This window comes from Coregonus lavaretus, assembly GCF_964263955.1.
Source record: "Coregonus lavaretus genome assembly, contig: HAP1_SCAFFOLD_545, whole genome shotgun sequence".
Lineage (NCBI taxonomy): Eukaryota > Metazoa > Chordata > Actinopteri > Salmoniformes > Salmonidae > Coregonus > Coregonus lavaretus.
Window position 1 is genome coordinate 1 of NW_028160696.1, and position 14,262 is coordinate 14,262.

The following is a 14,262-nucleotide window of genomic DNA, read 5'->3' on the forward strand; positions in this document are numbered from 1 at the left end:
GTAGCATGGATCAGTGTAAACACATTCCTAGTCCCGTTTCCTCTAGTAGTACAGTAGCATGGATCAGTGTAAACACATTCCTAGTCCAGTTTCCTCTAGTAGTACAGTAGCATGGATCAGTGTAAACACATTCCTAGTCCCGTTTCCTCTAGTAGTACAGGAGCATGGATCAGTGTAAACACATTCCTAGTCCCGTTTCCTCTAGTAGTACAGTAGCATGGATCAGTGTAAACACATTCCTAGTCCCGTTTCTTCTAGTAGTACAGTAGCATGGATCAGTGTAAACACATTCCTAGTCCCGTTTCCTCTAGTAGTACAGTAGCATGGATCAGTGTAAACACATTCCTAGTCCCGTTTCCTCTAGTAGTACAGTAGCATGGATCAGTGTAAACACATTCCTAGTCCCGTTTCCTCTAGTAGTACAGTAGCATGGATCAGTGTAAACACATTCCTAGTCCCGTTTCCTCTAGTAGTACAGTTACATGGATCAATGTAAACACATTCCTAGTCCCGTTTCCTCTAGTAGTACAGTAGCATGGATCAGTGTAAACACATTCCTAGTCCCGTTTCCTCTAGTAGTACAGTAGCATGGATCAGTGTAAACACATTCCTAGTCCTATTTCCTCTAGTAGTACAGTAGCATGGATCAGTGTAAACACATTCCTAGTCCCGTTTCCTCTATTAGTACAGTAGCATGGATCAGTGTAAAGACATTCCTAGTCCCGTTTCCTCTAGTAGTACAGTAGCATGGATCAGTGTAAACACATTCCTAGTCCCGTTTCCTCTAGTAGTACAGTAGCATGGATCAGTGTAAACACATTCCTAGTCCCATTTCCTCTAGTAGTACAGTAGCATGGATCAGTGTAAACACATTCCTAGTCCCGTTTCCTCTAGTAGTACAGTAGCATGGATCAGTGTAAACACATTCCTAGTCCCGTTTCCTCTATTAGTACAGTAGCATGGATTAGTGTAAACACATTCCTAGTCCCGTTTCCTCTAGTAGTACAGTAGCATGGATCAGTGTAAACACATTCCTAGTCCCGTTTCCTCTAGTAGTACAGTAGCATGGATCAGTGTAAACACATTCCTAGTCCCGTTTCCTCTAGTAGTACAGTAGCATGGATCAGTGTAAAGACATTCCTAGCACACTGTCCCACTGTGTCCTATTCTGCCCTTTCAGACAGACTGGCTCTCTGGCTGTGTGACATTCTTAATAACGCTGTAGTTTGAGTTGGAGTGTAACTCTGTTGTTTAGGTTGGAGTGTAACTCTGTTGTTTGGGTTGGAGTGTAATTCTGTTGTTTGGGTTGGAGTGTAACTCTGTTGTTTAGGTTGGAGTGTAACTCTGTTGTTTAGGTTGGAGTGTAACTCTGTTGTTTATGTTGGAATGTAACTGTTGTTTATGGAGTGTAACTCTGTTGTTTGAGTTGGAGTGTAACTCTGTTGTTTAGGTTGGAGTGTAACTCTGTTGTTTGGGTTGGAGTGTAACTCTGTTGTTTGGGTTGGTGTGTAACTGTTGTTTGGGTTGGAGTGTAACTATGTTGTTTGGATTACAGTGGGGCTGTGGGGTTGGAGTGGTTGGAGTGGGGATCCCAGAGAGGACAGAGGTGGTCCTTCACCCTCCGGTCCAGGAGAAGGCCCCCAGCCAGTGGGCACTACATCTTCATGATTAAAAGAGCCTTCTGAGTGACTGCCTTTTGTGTGTGTGACTGGTGGTCTCCATTGTGCGTCTGTGTGTGTGTGACTGGTATGTGTGTGTGTGTGTGTGTGTGTCTGTGTGACCGGTGGTCTCTCTCTGTGCAGTCTCCCTTGTCTGAAGGATGTTAACACTCAGACTGTGTAAATGAAAAACCAGGAGCACCATGGAAACTAATCCTGTCCTTTTCTTACACGTCATTCACAGCTGGGGAAGGGGAGATAGTGGGAGGGGGGAGGCGGGAGGGTGGAGACGGGGGAGGTGAGGTGGGAGGTGATAGGGGGAAGTGGGGGAGTTGAGAGGGTGAAACTGGGAGGGGGAGGTGAGAGATGGAGGTGAGTGGGAGAGGAGAGGGGGAGGTGAGTAGGGGAGGAGAGAGGGAGGTGAGATGAGGAGATGGGATGGGGAGAGAGGGCTAGACAGGGTTAGGTGGGGCTAGATGGGGAGACAGAGCTAGATGGGGGAGACAGGGATATATAGAGTTAGATGGGGGAGACAGGGCTATATAGAGTTAGATGGGGGAGACAGGGATAGATGGGGGAGACAGGGATATATAGAGTTAGATGGGGGAGACAGGGCTATATAGAGTTAGATGGGGGAGACAGGGATAGATGGGGCTAAATTAGGCTAGTTGGGGCTAGATGGGGGTGACAGGGCTAGATGGGGGAGACAGGGCTATATAGAGTTAGATGGGGGAGACAGGGATAGATGGGGCTAAATTAGGCTAGTTGGGGCTAGATGGGGGTGACAGGGCTAGATGGGGGAGACAGGGCTAGATGGGGAGAAAGGGCTAGATGGGGGAGACAGGGCTAGATGGGGAGAAAGGGCTAGATGGGGGAGACAGGGCTAGATGGGGGAGACAGGGCTAGATGGGGAGAAAGGGCTAGATGGGGGAGACAGGGCTAGATGGGGGAGACAGGGCTAGATGGGGGAGACAGGGCTAGATGGAGCTAGCTGGGCTAGATGGGGGAGACAGGGCTAGATGGGGGAGACAGGGCTAGATGGAGCTAGCTGGGCTAGATGGGGGAGACAGGGCTAGATGGGGCTAGATGGGGGAGACAGGGCTAGATGGAGCTAGCTGGGCTAGATGGGGAGAAAGGGCTAGATGGGGGAGACAGGGCTAGATGGGGGAGACAGGGCTAGATGGGGCTAGCTGGGCTAGATGGGGAGAAAGGGCTAGATGGGGGAGACAGGGCTAGATGGGGGAGACAGGGCTAGATGGGGCTAGATGGGGGTGACAGGGCTAGATGGGGCTAGATGGGGAGACAGGGCTAGATGGGGCTAGATGGGGCTAGATGGGGCTAGATGGGGCTAGATGGGGGTGACAGGGCTAGATGGGGCTAGATGGGGGTGACAGGGCTAGATGGGGCTAGATGGGGAGACAGGGCTAGATGGGGAGACAGGGCTAGATGGGGCTAGCTGGGCTAGATGGGGAGACAGGGCTAGATGGGGCTAGATGGGGAGACAGGGCTAGATGGGGCTGGATGGGGGTGACAGGGCTAGATGGGGCTAGATGGGGAGACAGGGCTAGATGGGGCTAGATGGGGCTAGATGGGGAGACAGGGCTAGATGGGGCTAGCTGGGCTAGATGGGGAGAAAGGGCTAGATGGGGGAGACAGGGCTAGATGGGGCTAGATGGGGGAGACAGGGCTAGATGGGGCTAGATGGGGGAGACAGGGCTAGATGGGGCTAGATGGGGCTAGATGGGGAGACAGGGCTAGATGGGGCTAGATAGGGCTAGATGGGGAGACAGGGCTAGATGGGGCTAGATAGGGCTAGATGGGGAGACAGGGCTAGATGGGGCTAGCTGGGCTAGATGGGGAGAAAGGGCTAGATGGGGGAGACAGGGCTAGACGGGGCTAGATGGGGGAGACAGGGCTAGATGGGGAGACAGGGCTAGATGAGGCTAGATGGGGGTGACAGGGCTAGATGGGGCTAGATGGGAGAGACAGGGCTAGATGGGGCTAGATGGGGCTAGATGGGGAGACAGGGCTAGATGGGGCTAGATGGGGAGACAGGGCTAGATGGGGCTAGATGGGGCTAGATGGGGAGACAGGGCTAGATGGGGAGACAGGGCTAGATGAGGCTAGATGGGGGTGACAGGGCTAGATGGGGCTAGATGGGAGAGACAGGGCTAGATGGGGCTAGATGGGGGTGACAGGGCTAGATGGGGCTAGATGGGGCTAGATGGGGGTGACAGGGCTAGATGGGGCTAGATGGGGAGACAGGGCTAGATGGGGCTAGATGGGGCTAGATGGGGAGACAGGGCTAGATGGGGCTAGATGGGGCTAGATGGGGAGACAGGGCTGGATGGGGGAGACAGGGCTAGACGGGGCTAGATGGGGGAGACAGGGCTAGATGGGGCTAGATGGGGAGACAGGGCTAGATGGGGAGACAGGGCTAGATGAGGCTAGATGGGGCTAGATGGGGAGACAGGGCTGGATGGGGGAGACAGGGCTAGACGGGGCTAGATGGGGGAGACAGGGCTAGATGGGGAGACAGGGCTAGACGGGGCTAGATGGGGAGACAGGGCTGGATGGGGGAGACAGGGCTAGACGGGGCTAGATGGGGGAGACAGGGCTAGATGGGGAGACAGGGCTAGATGGGGGAGACAGGGCTAGATGGGGCTAGATGGGGAGACAGGGCTAGATGGGGCTAGATGGGGCTAGATGGGGAGACAGGGCTAGATGGGGGAGACAGGGCTAGATGAGGCTAGATGGGGCTAGATGGGGAGACAGGGCTAGATGGGGGAGACAGGGCTAGATGAGGCTAGATGGGGCTGGATGGGGGAGACAGGGCTAGACGGGGCTAGATGGGGGAGACAGGGCTAGATAGGGCTAGATGGGGGACACGGTGCTAGATGGGGGGCTAGATACGGTTGGATGGGACAGTGTTAACTTCCCAGGGGGAAAAGGGTCCCTTTCACACTACTGTATGGTATGTTACAATAACACGCTTCATTCCTGGTGGGCTTGGAACAAAGGAGGCTTCTTGGATTCACATGTATCTCAGGGGTGACGTTATTACACAGTGTTCACTGTATAGCACATGGTGCCTGTCAACTGGTAAATAATGTAGAGAGTACACACATATGCGTTGGCTTTGTGTTGGGATTTCATCTTGTATACTAGCCTGAAATGTACTATAAAATGCGTCAAGACGGATTTGATTGTTGGCAACAAAGACACTAGAGTCCTCCCCTATAATGACTACTGGAACACCTCACCCTAGAGTTCAGAACAGATCAATTGTATGGTTCATCTGAGTTAATTGCAATTATACAATAGACTGGGGGAGGGCAACATGTTCAGCATATGGGATATGGGGCGTCTGGTCGCAATTAATCAGGTGTCAAGTCATGACAAAGGAAATGTGTGTTTGCAATGACACGCTACATGGTTCCTTAAACAGCCTTACCACTTAATGAAGACGTTTGTCATTTTCTGTGAGTACTACAGCGCCAGACACTGCAGAACACACACACACACACACACACACACACACACACACAAAATAACCATATGGCTAATACATCACTGTGGTTTCACACACCATGGAAGGTGTGATATAGAATAGGCCTAACAATAAAATGAGGATGGTCATACGCTGAAAATAGGCTTTGAGGCAGATTAGTTCACACACTCTGTTCTGTGGTGAATGGCAATGAATGGAGAATGATTCTGTGGTGAATGGGAATGAATGGAGGACGATTCTGTGGTGAATGGGAGTGAATGGAGGACGATTCTGTGGTGAATGGGAGTGAATAGAGGATGATTCTGTGGTGAATGGGAATGACTGGAGGACGATTCTGTGGTGAATGGAGGACGATTCTGTGGTGAATGGGAATGAATAGAGGACGATTCTGTGGTGAATGGGAATGAATGGAGGATGATTCTGTGGTGAATGGGAATGACTGGAGGACGATTCTGTGGTGAATGGAGGATGATTCTGTGGTGAATGGGAATGAATGGAGGATGATTCTGTGGTGAATGGGAGTGAATGGAGGACGATTCTGTGGTGAATGGGAGTGAATGGAGGACGATTCTGTGGTGAATGGGAGTGAATGGAGGATGATTCTGTGGTGAATGGGAATGAATGGAGGACGATTCTGTGGTGAATGGAGGACGATTCTGTGGTGAATGGGAATGAATGGAGGACGATTCTGTGGTGAATGGGAGTGAATGGAGGACGATTCTGTGGTGAATGGGAATTAATGGAGGACGAATCTGTGGTGAATGGGAATGAATGGAGGATGATTCTGTGGTGATTCTGTGGTGAATGGGAATGACTGGAGGACGATTCTGTGGTGAATGGAGGACGATTCTGTGGTGAATGGGAATGAATGGAGGACGATTCTGTGGTGAATGGGAATGAATGGAGGACGATTCTGTGGTGAATGGGAATGAATGGAGGATGATTCTGTGGTGAATGGGAATGAATGGAGGATGATTCTGTGGTGAATGGGAATGAATGGAGGACGATTCTGTGCAGGGAAATGATAGAATAGTGCCAGTTGACCAGAAGCTTCCACCTGCCATTGTTGTAGAGCTGCTACTGGACATACTGTACTAACAGATGATTGGTCTATAGCTCCTGTACTAACAGATGGTTGGTCTATAGTTCCTGTACTAACAGATGATTGGTCTATAGCTCCTGTACTAACAGATGGTTGGTCTATAGCTCCTGTACTAACAGATGATTGGTCTATAGCTCCTGTACTAACAGATGATTGGTCTATAGCTCCTGTACTAACATATGATTGGTCTATAGCTCCTGTACTAACAGATGATTGGTCTATAGCTCCTGTACTAACAGATGGTTGGTCTATAGCTCCTGTACTAACAGATGGTTGGTCTATATCTCCTGTACTAACAGATGATTGGTCTATAGCTCCTGTACTAACAGATGATTGGTCTATAGCTCCTGTACTAATAGATGATTGTTCTATAGTTCCTGTACTAACAGATGATTGGTCTATAGCTCCTGTACTAACAGATGATTGGTCTATAGCTCCTGTACTAACAGATGATTGGTCTATAGCTCCTGTACTAACAGATGATTGGTCTATAGCTCCTGTACTAATAGATGATTGTTCTATAGTTCCTGTACTAACAGATGATTGGTCTATAGCTCCTGTACTAACAGATGATTGGTCTATAGTTCCTGTACTAACAGATGATTGGTCTATAGCTCCTGTACTAACATATGATTGGTCTATAGTTCCTGTACTAACAGATGATTGGTCTATAGCTCCTGTACTAACAGATGGTTGGTCTATAGCTCCTGTACTGAAGACGGTTCTTTACGTCACTTTGACAACAATGTGAGGCGTGTGTGTGTGTGTGTGTGAGACTGGATGCAGAGAGAAGGGGAATGACTGATTACTTTTCACATGTACCTCTGACGTATAGTGTCGGTATAATGAGAGCTGCTTTTGATCACCCAGTGAAAGGACCATCATGTAAATGTTAAATTTAAATAATCCCCTATAGTTCATAGAATTATTTTTAATTGAATGCCAAATTAAAATCGCTATCAATCACATGGCAGGAGTATAAAACTAACACATTGCGTGCTTTCTGTAGGCTATAATATACTCAGACAGTATAGTAGCCTATATGTCTCAATTCTCAGTCATAGTGCTGTCTGTCTGTCTACCAGTGTTTGGAGCACCAGGAAGTGTGTTAACCCCCATTTTGGGGGGACAAAGGGGTTGTTTTTATTCTGCCAGCGTGTGCGATGCAGGCGTAATGAGGGGTGGGGGTGTGTGTGCAGTGCAGGCACAGGGAGGGGTGGGGAGAGAGGGAGAGGGGGTGAGAGGGAGAGGGGGGGAGGAGGGCGTAGACAGATTGGGCGTGAGGTAACACTGTGTTCACCGGCAGCGCCGCGACTATCCTGATAGGATTAGGCTTCACACACACACACACACACACACACACACACACACACACACACACACACACACACGGCAAGGTGAAGATTGCCTTAAATCATAATGAGACTAGGCCTACATACAGTGTTGTGTCATTAATACACTATGTAATTTGAACGTTACAATTGACTTGTTCTCATCAGACAAGGCAATAATGCATTCTTAGTGTCTGTATTCTAAATGTATGCTGTTCATTGTTGTCCTCTGAGAATATGAAAGTTTGATAGTGTCATATACTGTAGACCTTTAATGTTGTACAGCTGATCTACAGACTGGTAGATTGAATTAGTTTTCATTCTCTCTCTGAAAGATGTGAAGTATCCTCTATATTCCCACTACTTTAATGTTGTACAGCTGATCTACAGACTGGTGGTTATAGTATCTCATATCATATAAACAGAACACATGCGCACACACACACACACACACACACACACACACACACACACACACACACACACACACACACACACACACACACACACACACACACACACACACACACACACACACACACACACACACACACACACACACACACCTCACCTCACCTCACCTCACCTCTAGCCAGAGAGGAATGGCCAGTTTTGTGTTAATGATGGCCCTATGTGACGTTATGCTTTATATATAATATATAATGTGTGTGTGTGATGGAAGGGAGACACATGGCCAGGCTTCTTCATGTGGCACGAGTCCTCAGCTCTGAGTACTCGATCAGAGCGGATGTGGAAGCTGTGTGGAGGCTCTCTGTGTGTGTGTGTGTGGATTTCCCATAAAGCATCATTCATATGTGGCTACGGTTCCTTTCTCCTCTCCTCTCTTCCCGCTCTGTGATGATGAAGCGGTTTTAGATGTATCACTCAATAATACATGCTCTCTCTCTGATTCCCGCACACAACCCTTTTATTTTTTTATATGCCGGGTTCTCTCTCTCTCTCTCCTGCTCTCGCTTCCTCATCTCTCCTCCTCCACCCTCTCTCTCTCTGCCTTTCTCTCTCTCTGCCTCTCTCTCTCTCCTTTCTCCTCTCTCTCTCTCTCTCTCTCTCTCTCTCTCTCTCTCTCTCTCTCTCTGTCTCTCTCTCTCTCTCTCTCTGCCTCTCTCTATCTCTCTCTACCTCTCTCTCACTCTCTCTCTCTCTCTCTCTCTCTCTCTCTCTCTCTCTCTCTCTCTCTCTCTCTCTCTCTCTCTCTCTCTCTCTCTCTCTCTCGCTGCCTTTCTGTCTCTCTCACCCCCCACCCCCCCCTCTCTCTCTCTCCCTCTGCCTTTCTGTCTCTCTCTCTCTCTCTCTCTCTCTCTCTACCCCTCTCTCTCTCTCTCTCTCTCTCTCTCTCTCTCTCTCTCTCTCTCTCTCTCTCTCTCTCTCTCTCTCTCTCTCTCTCTCTCTCTCTCTCTCTCCCCTCTCCCCCCCTCTCTCTCTCCATCTCTCCCACCCCACCCCCCCCTCTCTCCCCCCCCCCCTCTCTCTCTGTCTCCATAGTAACGGTGTAGGGCTTGGGGTCAGGCCTGTGTAGTTGGAGCATGTTTGCTTTTCTCTGCAGCTGCTGCTGATGGCTTCATGGGGAGGCTTGCATCCCAAATGGCACCATATTCCCTATGCAGTGCACTACTTTTGACCAGGGCCCATAGGGCTCTGGACCAAAGTAGTGCACTATGTAGGGAATAGGGTGCCATTCATGACGCATCTCAGGAGAATGGAAGAAGGCTTTTCTGATGTGGTTTAATCAAACAGAGAGTTAAAAAGGGGTAGATGTATAGGTTACTTATATAAGTTACTGTATGAGCTAACTACAGTTATAATGTCCTTGTTATATGTTTATATAAATATCTGGTTATAAATGCTTGTTGTCTGTCATGTTCTTTCTCACAATTGGGAAAATAACGGCTTGTTTCACTGGGAATTATGATAAGGTATTCATAGTCATGAAGTGTGTGTGTGTATATTTTTCAAGATATTGTACCATAATAAGACACCCAGATGCACACACTCTGTCCTGTGTCTTGTCTTTTCTTCTTTCCATTGGATTATCTCTTTGATTTTCTGTTTTGATGAGAGAACTAAGCTCCCTTGAAGTTCTATTTTTAGTCCTTTTGTCACTCAGGTGAAAGAGATTCTTGCACGTACAGATGTAGGATCTTTATTTGATGACTCTTTAGTTGCTGAGAATTTTCCTGCACAACAGGAAATACAAACTTGTAGTGTATTTGAGTTTAAAAAATGCTTCTAAAGTTTGTAATTTCCACTTTGCTCTAACGAGAAAATGTATCGACCTCTACAATGAATTAGAATCCACATAATAATTAAAATGTCCTGTTGCTGCAGGATTATTTCCCTGCTGTAGTAAACTGGATCAAATTAAGATCCTACATCTGTAATAAGTTGATTTCTAGGGCATGCAGAACAATGCGATGTGAACTAGATACCCCTGTACATTTTACAACCCTTACTACCTTACACTACGGCATTTGTTACATTCCTCTGTGCCTTTTCCTGCTCTGCTTTAGTTCTTCCTTTGTGTCAGAACAGATCCATTATGGTGGGAGGGCCAAGCTTGTGTCTAACGCTCATTCATTTGTCTTCCAGGTCTGAAGTCATTCTCAGCAGTCAGAGTGTGTGGATACATCCAACTGGAGGATAAACCCTTTTGATTGGATCCCCACAGGTAAGACCAACCTTTAAGTATCTGTCATGGCTGAAATGGATTATATTTGTTGGGGGAATCAATCTGTTCCTTAACATGTATTTGTTTAATGTATTTACACTTTCATATGTTACTCTCAGCACTGTCAAACGACAGTATGTGTTGGGCTTACCTAACTACTGGCAAATACACTGAGTAAAGCACACCTTCCTAATATTGAGTTGCATTTTGCCCTCAGAATAGCCGTCATTCGTCGGGGTATGGACTCTACAAGGTGTCAAAAGCGTTCCACAGGGATACTGACCCATGTTTACTCCAACGCTTCCCACAGTTGTGTCAAGTTGGCTGAATGTCCTTTGGGTGGTGGACCATTCTTGATACACACGGGAAACTGTTGAGCGTGAAAAACCCAGCAGCGTTGCAGTTCTTGACACAAATCGGTGCTCCTGGCACCTACTACCATACCCCGTTCAAAGACACTTAAATATTTTGTCTTGCCCATTCACCCTCTGAATGGCCACACATACACAATCCATGTCTCAATTGTCTCAAGGCTTAAAACTCTTTTTTTTTTAACCTGTCTCCTCCCCTTCATCTACACTGATTGAAGTGGATTTAACAAGTGACCAATAAGGGATCATATAATTCACCTGGATTCACCTGGTCAGTCTATGTCATTTAAAGAGCATGTTAATCTTAATGTTTTGTCCACTCAGTGTATGTACATACAGTCTCTGGATTCATTGCAGTGCCAGTTGCCACACTCTCAGAAAGAAAGAGTGCTAGGTGAAACCATTTGTCCCTGTAGGAGAACCCTCTAAAAACTGTAGGAGAACCCCAAAAGGGTTCAAAGTGATCCAAAAAGAGTAAGGGTTCTATCTGGAGCCTTTTTCAGAGGGTTCTCATACAGGGACAAATGGTTCTATCTGGAACATTTTCAGAAGGTTCTCCTACAGGGACAAATGGTTCTATATGGAACTTTTTCTGAGGGTTCTCCTACAGGGAAAAGTGGTTCTATATGGAACTTTTTCAGAGGGTTCTCCTACAGAGACAAATGGTTCTATATGGAACTTTTTCAGAGGGTTCTCCTACAGGGAAACTTGTTCTATATGGAACTTTATTTCTGAGAGTGCACTTGCCTTGTCTCAGTCTCTCAGAAGAGAGGTTGTTGGGTTTTTTGCTGGTTGGTTGCTGGTTGGTTGTTGGTTGGTTGCTGGTTGGTTGTTGGTTGGTTACTGGTTGGTTGTTGGTTGGTTGTTGGTTGGTTGCTGGTTGGTTGTTTGGTGGTTACTGGTAGTTGGTTGTGTGGCCATCACTTGTCTGTGGTCGTCTTATCAGTGGCCATGGGCTCAGCCAGAGAAGGAACCCTGCAGGGTGGATCCACACAGGCCCAGTGTGTGTGTGTGTGTGTGTGTGTGTGTGTGTGTGTTTGCGCACGTGTGTGTGTGTGTGTCTGTTTATTTTTTATTTTTTTATTTTACCTTTATTTAACTAGGCAAGTCAGTTAAGAACAAATTCTTATCTACAATGACGGCCTACACCGGCCAAACCCGGACGACGCTGGGCCAATTGTGCGCCGCCCTATGGGACTCCCAATCACGGCCGGTTGTAATACAGACTGGAATCGAACCAGGGGGTCTGTAGTGACTCCTCAAGCACTGAGATGCAGTGTCTTAGACCGCTGTGCCCCTCGGGAGTCTGTGTTCACCACGGGGAACAGAATCAGATACCAATGAACTTACAGGATGACACAGTGTATGACTTTGATGTGAATCTGGTCTACTCAGTGAACACACACCAGAGAAGGCCCAGCCACTCCTCAGGCTTCAGTGGGCATTTCAATATTATGATGTCTTCATGCCAGTTACAGCGTACGCACCAATTCCCTTCCCCTTAAAGGGCACAGTGGTTTGGAGGACAAAAAATTGCTTTTAATCATGGACCATACTTCTCTCTGTTATGGAGTCAGTGCTTTCACTAGTAGTGCTTTATTGAGTCATTTATCTTTTTAAATGCATAAATTGTGAATTCCCTGAAATAACGTAGCACTTTATTACGAGCTGTCAGTGTCTCACTTACATTGACGTCAACAATTACACACTAAGAAATCTGTTCCTGTTTACAACCATCTTTTATCTGTAGGTTTCCAAATCAAGATCAATATCCATTCTCTCTCAACTATTTTGTGTTATGTTGATCGGTGGCTATAAATTCCGGCGTCCAATCTGGGGAGATCTCATTGGGTTTCATTGATATGCAGTGGCATTACACTGGAAGGTAAAAGCTATTGGTGAACAGATAGGCTACACATGGCCTCAGAGCCTCGGAGCGTGTCACTGTATTTAACAACGACATGAGTTACTATGGCACCAGTAACCCACCTTCCACATCCACAGTGTGTGTGTGTGTGTGTGACCTTCAGAGCAAAGCTGTTAGACCTTTATGGTTACAGTAATGACATGCTAAATGTTGCTATTGTGGTGTCTCAAAATATGTTGCTAATTATGCTGTGATGATAAGAAGTCCGCTTACACTGTACTTTGATTATAAAGGTTTATTGTATCAAAGATCACAGTATCAATTTACAGACATCTGCAGATATCTGGAGAACAACGGCCCAATCTGTTAATATGTTGTTTCTCCCCGTCCTTTGTTCAGAACATGGTATTATCCTATGTAACATAAGATGGGTGGTTTTTGACAGACCAATCCCCGGCCTCCCCACATATCTTCAAATGTCCTCTATTCCAAGAAACCTATGTAGCAATGCTTTTCCAAATGCTTCAGCAAAGCAGAGTAAAGTTCATCTATTACACCATTTGCAAACATCAGCAAAATCAATAGACCTTCAGACACTACATATTTCCCCCCTTCGAGACTAATTAAGTCTCGAAAACAAAAAGAATAGGATTATGACAAATAACAATTTTTGTTCTTGAGTAACTTTAGCAATAAACCAAAATTTATGGAGAGTAAACACATGTTTATATAGACACATTTTTGTATGGGGTGTAAATAAATTGTTATGGAGTGTAAGAGCGAAAAACCTGTCTGGCAGCTTTCATTCCAAATATCCATCAATCAATCAAGACAGGAACATTATCTCACGGCCCCTCTGCCCCAGGCGACCACCTAAGTACTCCAGATCAATTTATAAATCTTTATCAATGCATTTTAAGCTATGATGCAATTGAATACACATGAAAACCTCAGCAAACAAAATACAATCAAAAATGTCCACATTCAGGCTGGTCAACCCATCGGACCCTCCTGTGGATTCTCTCTGTCCCTGCCTAGACCCAATATCCCTAAGCAACGAAATAAACAAAAACATCTGAGGTCCCCACATGTACCCAACAACAGAAAACATCATTCTTCAAAAATTAATACAGAAAGAATATGGCACAAATTATGTATTACACATGCAAATATGTCTATATATCATTGCAGACACTGGAATGTAGTCCACTACACTTCATCTCCTCAGCAGTGTCGACTTCCAATGAAACGTCGATGATGGAATCTGAACATTTCCACACCTTCCTTGTTCCACTTCCTCCAGTCCATTCATATTGTCCATGTTTGAGTATTTGAATCCCCTCTACACATTCCCCCATATGCTTCTGGAAGAAAAGAAAAGACCAAACACTATATTTTGCAAAACAACACATTCAAATTAAAACATCAATATCAACTAAAAATGATATATCAAATGATATATAAAATGAATCACATCCCATTTCCCCCTTTGATTCACAAGAAAATACTAAATATCACAATAATATAATTATCCCACAATCAGATATTGAAAATTTCCTAGAGTTATTTCAACCCTAGTTTTCATAACTTTTTAGTCTGACTTTTTTTCCCAATTTTTTCAAAAACCATTTCACTGATTTATCCACAAAACTCTTTCCCATTTTCTGAGGATATTAAATCAGGAAATTCCCACCTGCTTATGACTTCTTTACACAAGAACTTTGCAACCGACTGAG

General features: G+C 46.1%; 1 protein-coding gene across 7 annotated transcripts in view; it reads left to right on the top strand.

Moving 5' to 3' along the window:
• The first annotated feature begins 10,204 nt into the window (after positions 1-10,204).
• LOC311121534 (neuronal cell adhesion molecule-like) overlaps positions 10,205-14,262 on the top strand; it is a 61,259-nt gene continuing 57,201 nt past the window's right edge. For all 7 annotated transcript variants that reach the window (XM_084196012.1, XM_084196013.1, XM_084196014.1 and 4 more), the window contains exon 1: positions 10,205-10,288. The gene's annotated coding sequence lies outside the window, so the exon portion shown is untranslated. The remainder of the gene's footprint in view (positions 10,289-14,262) is intronic.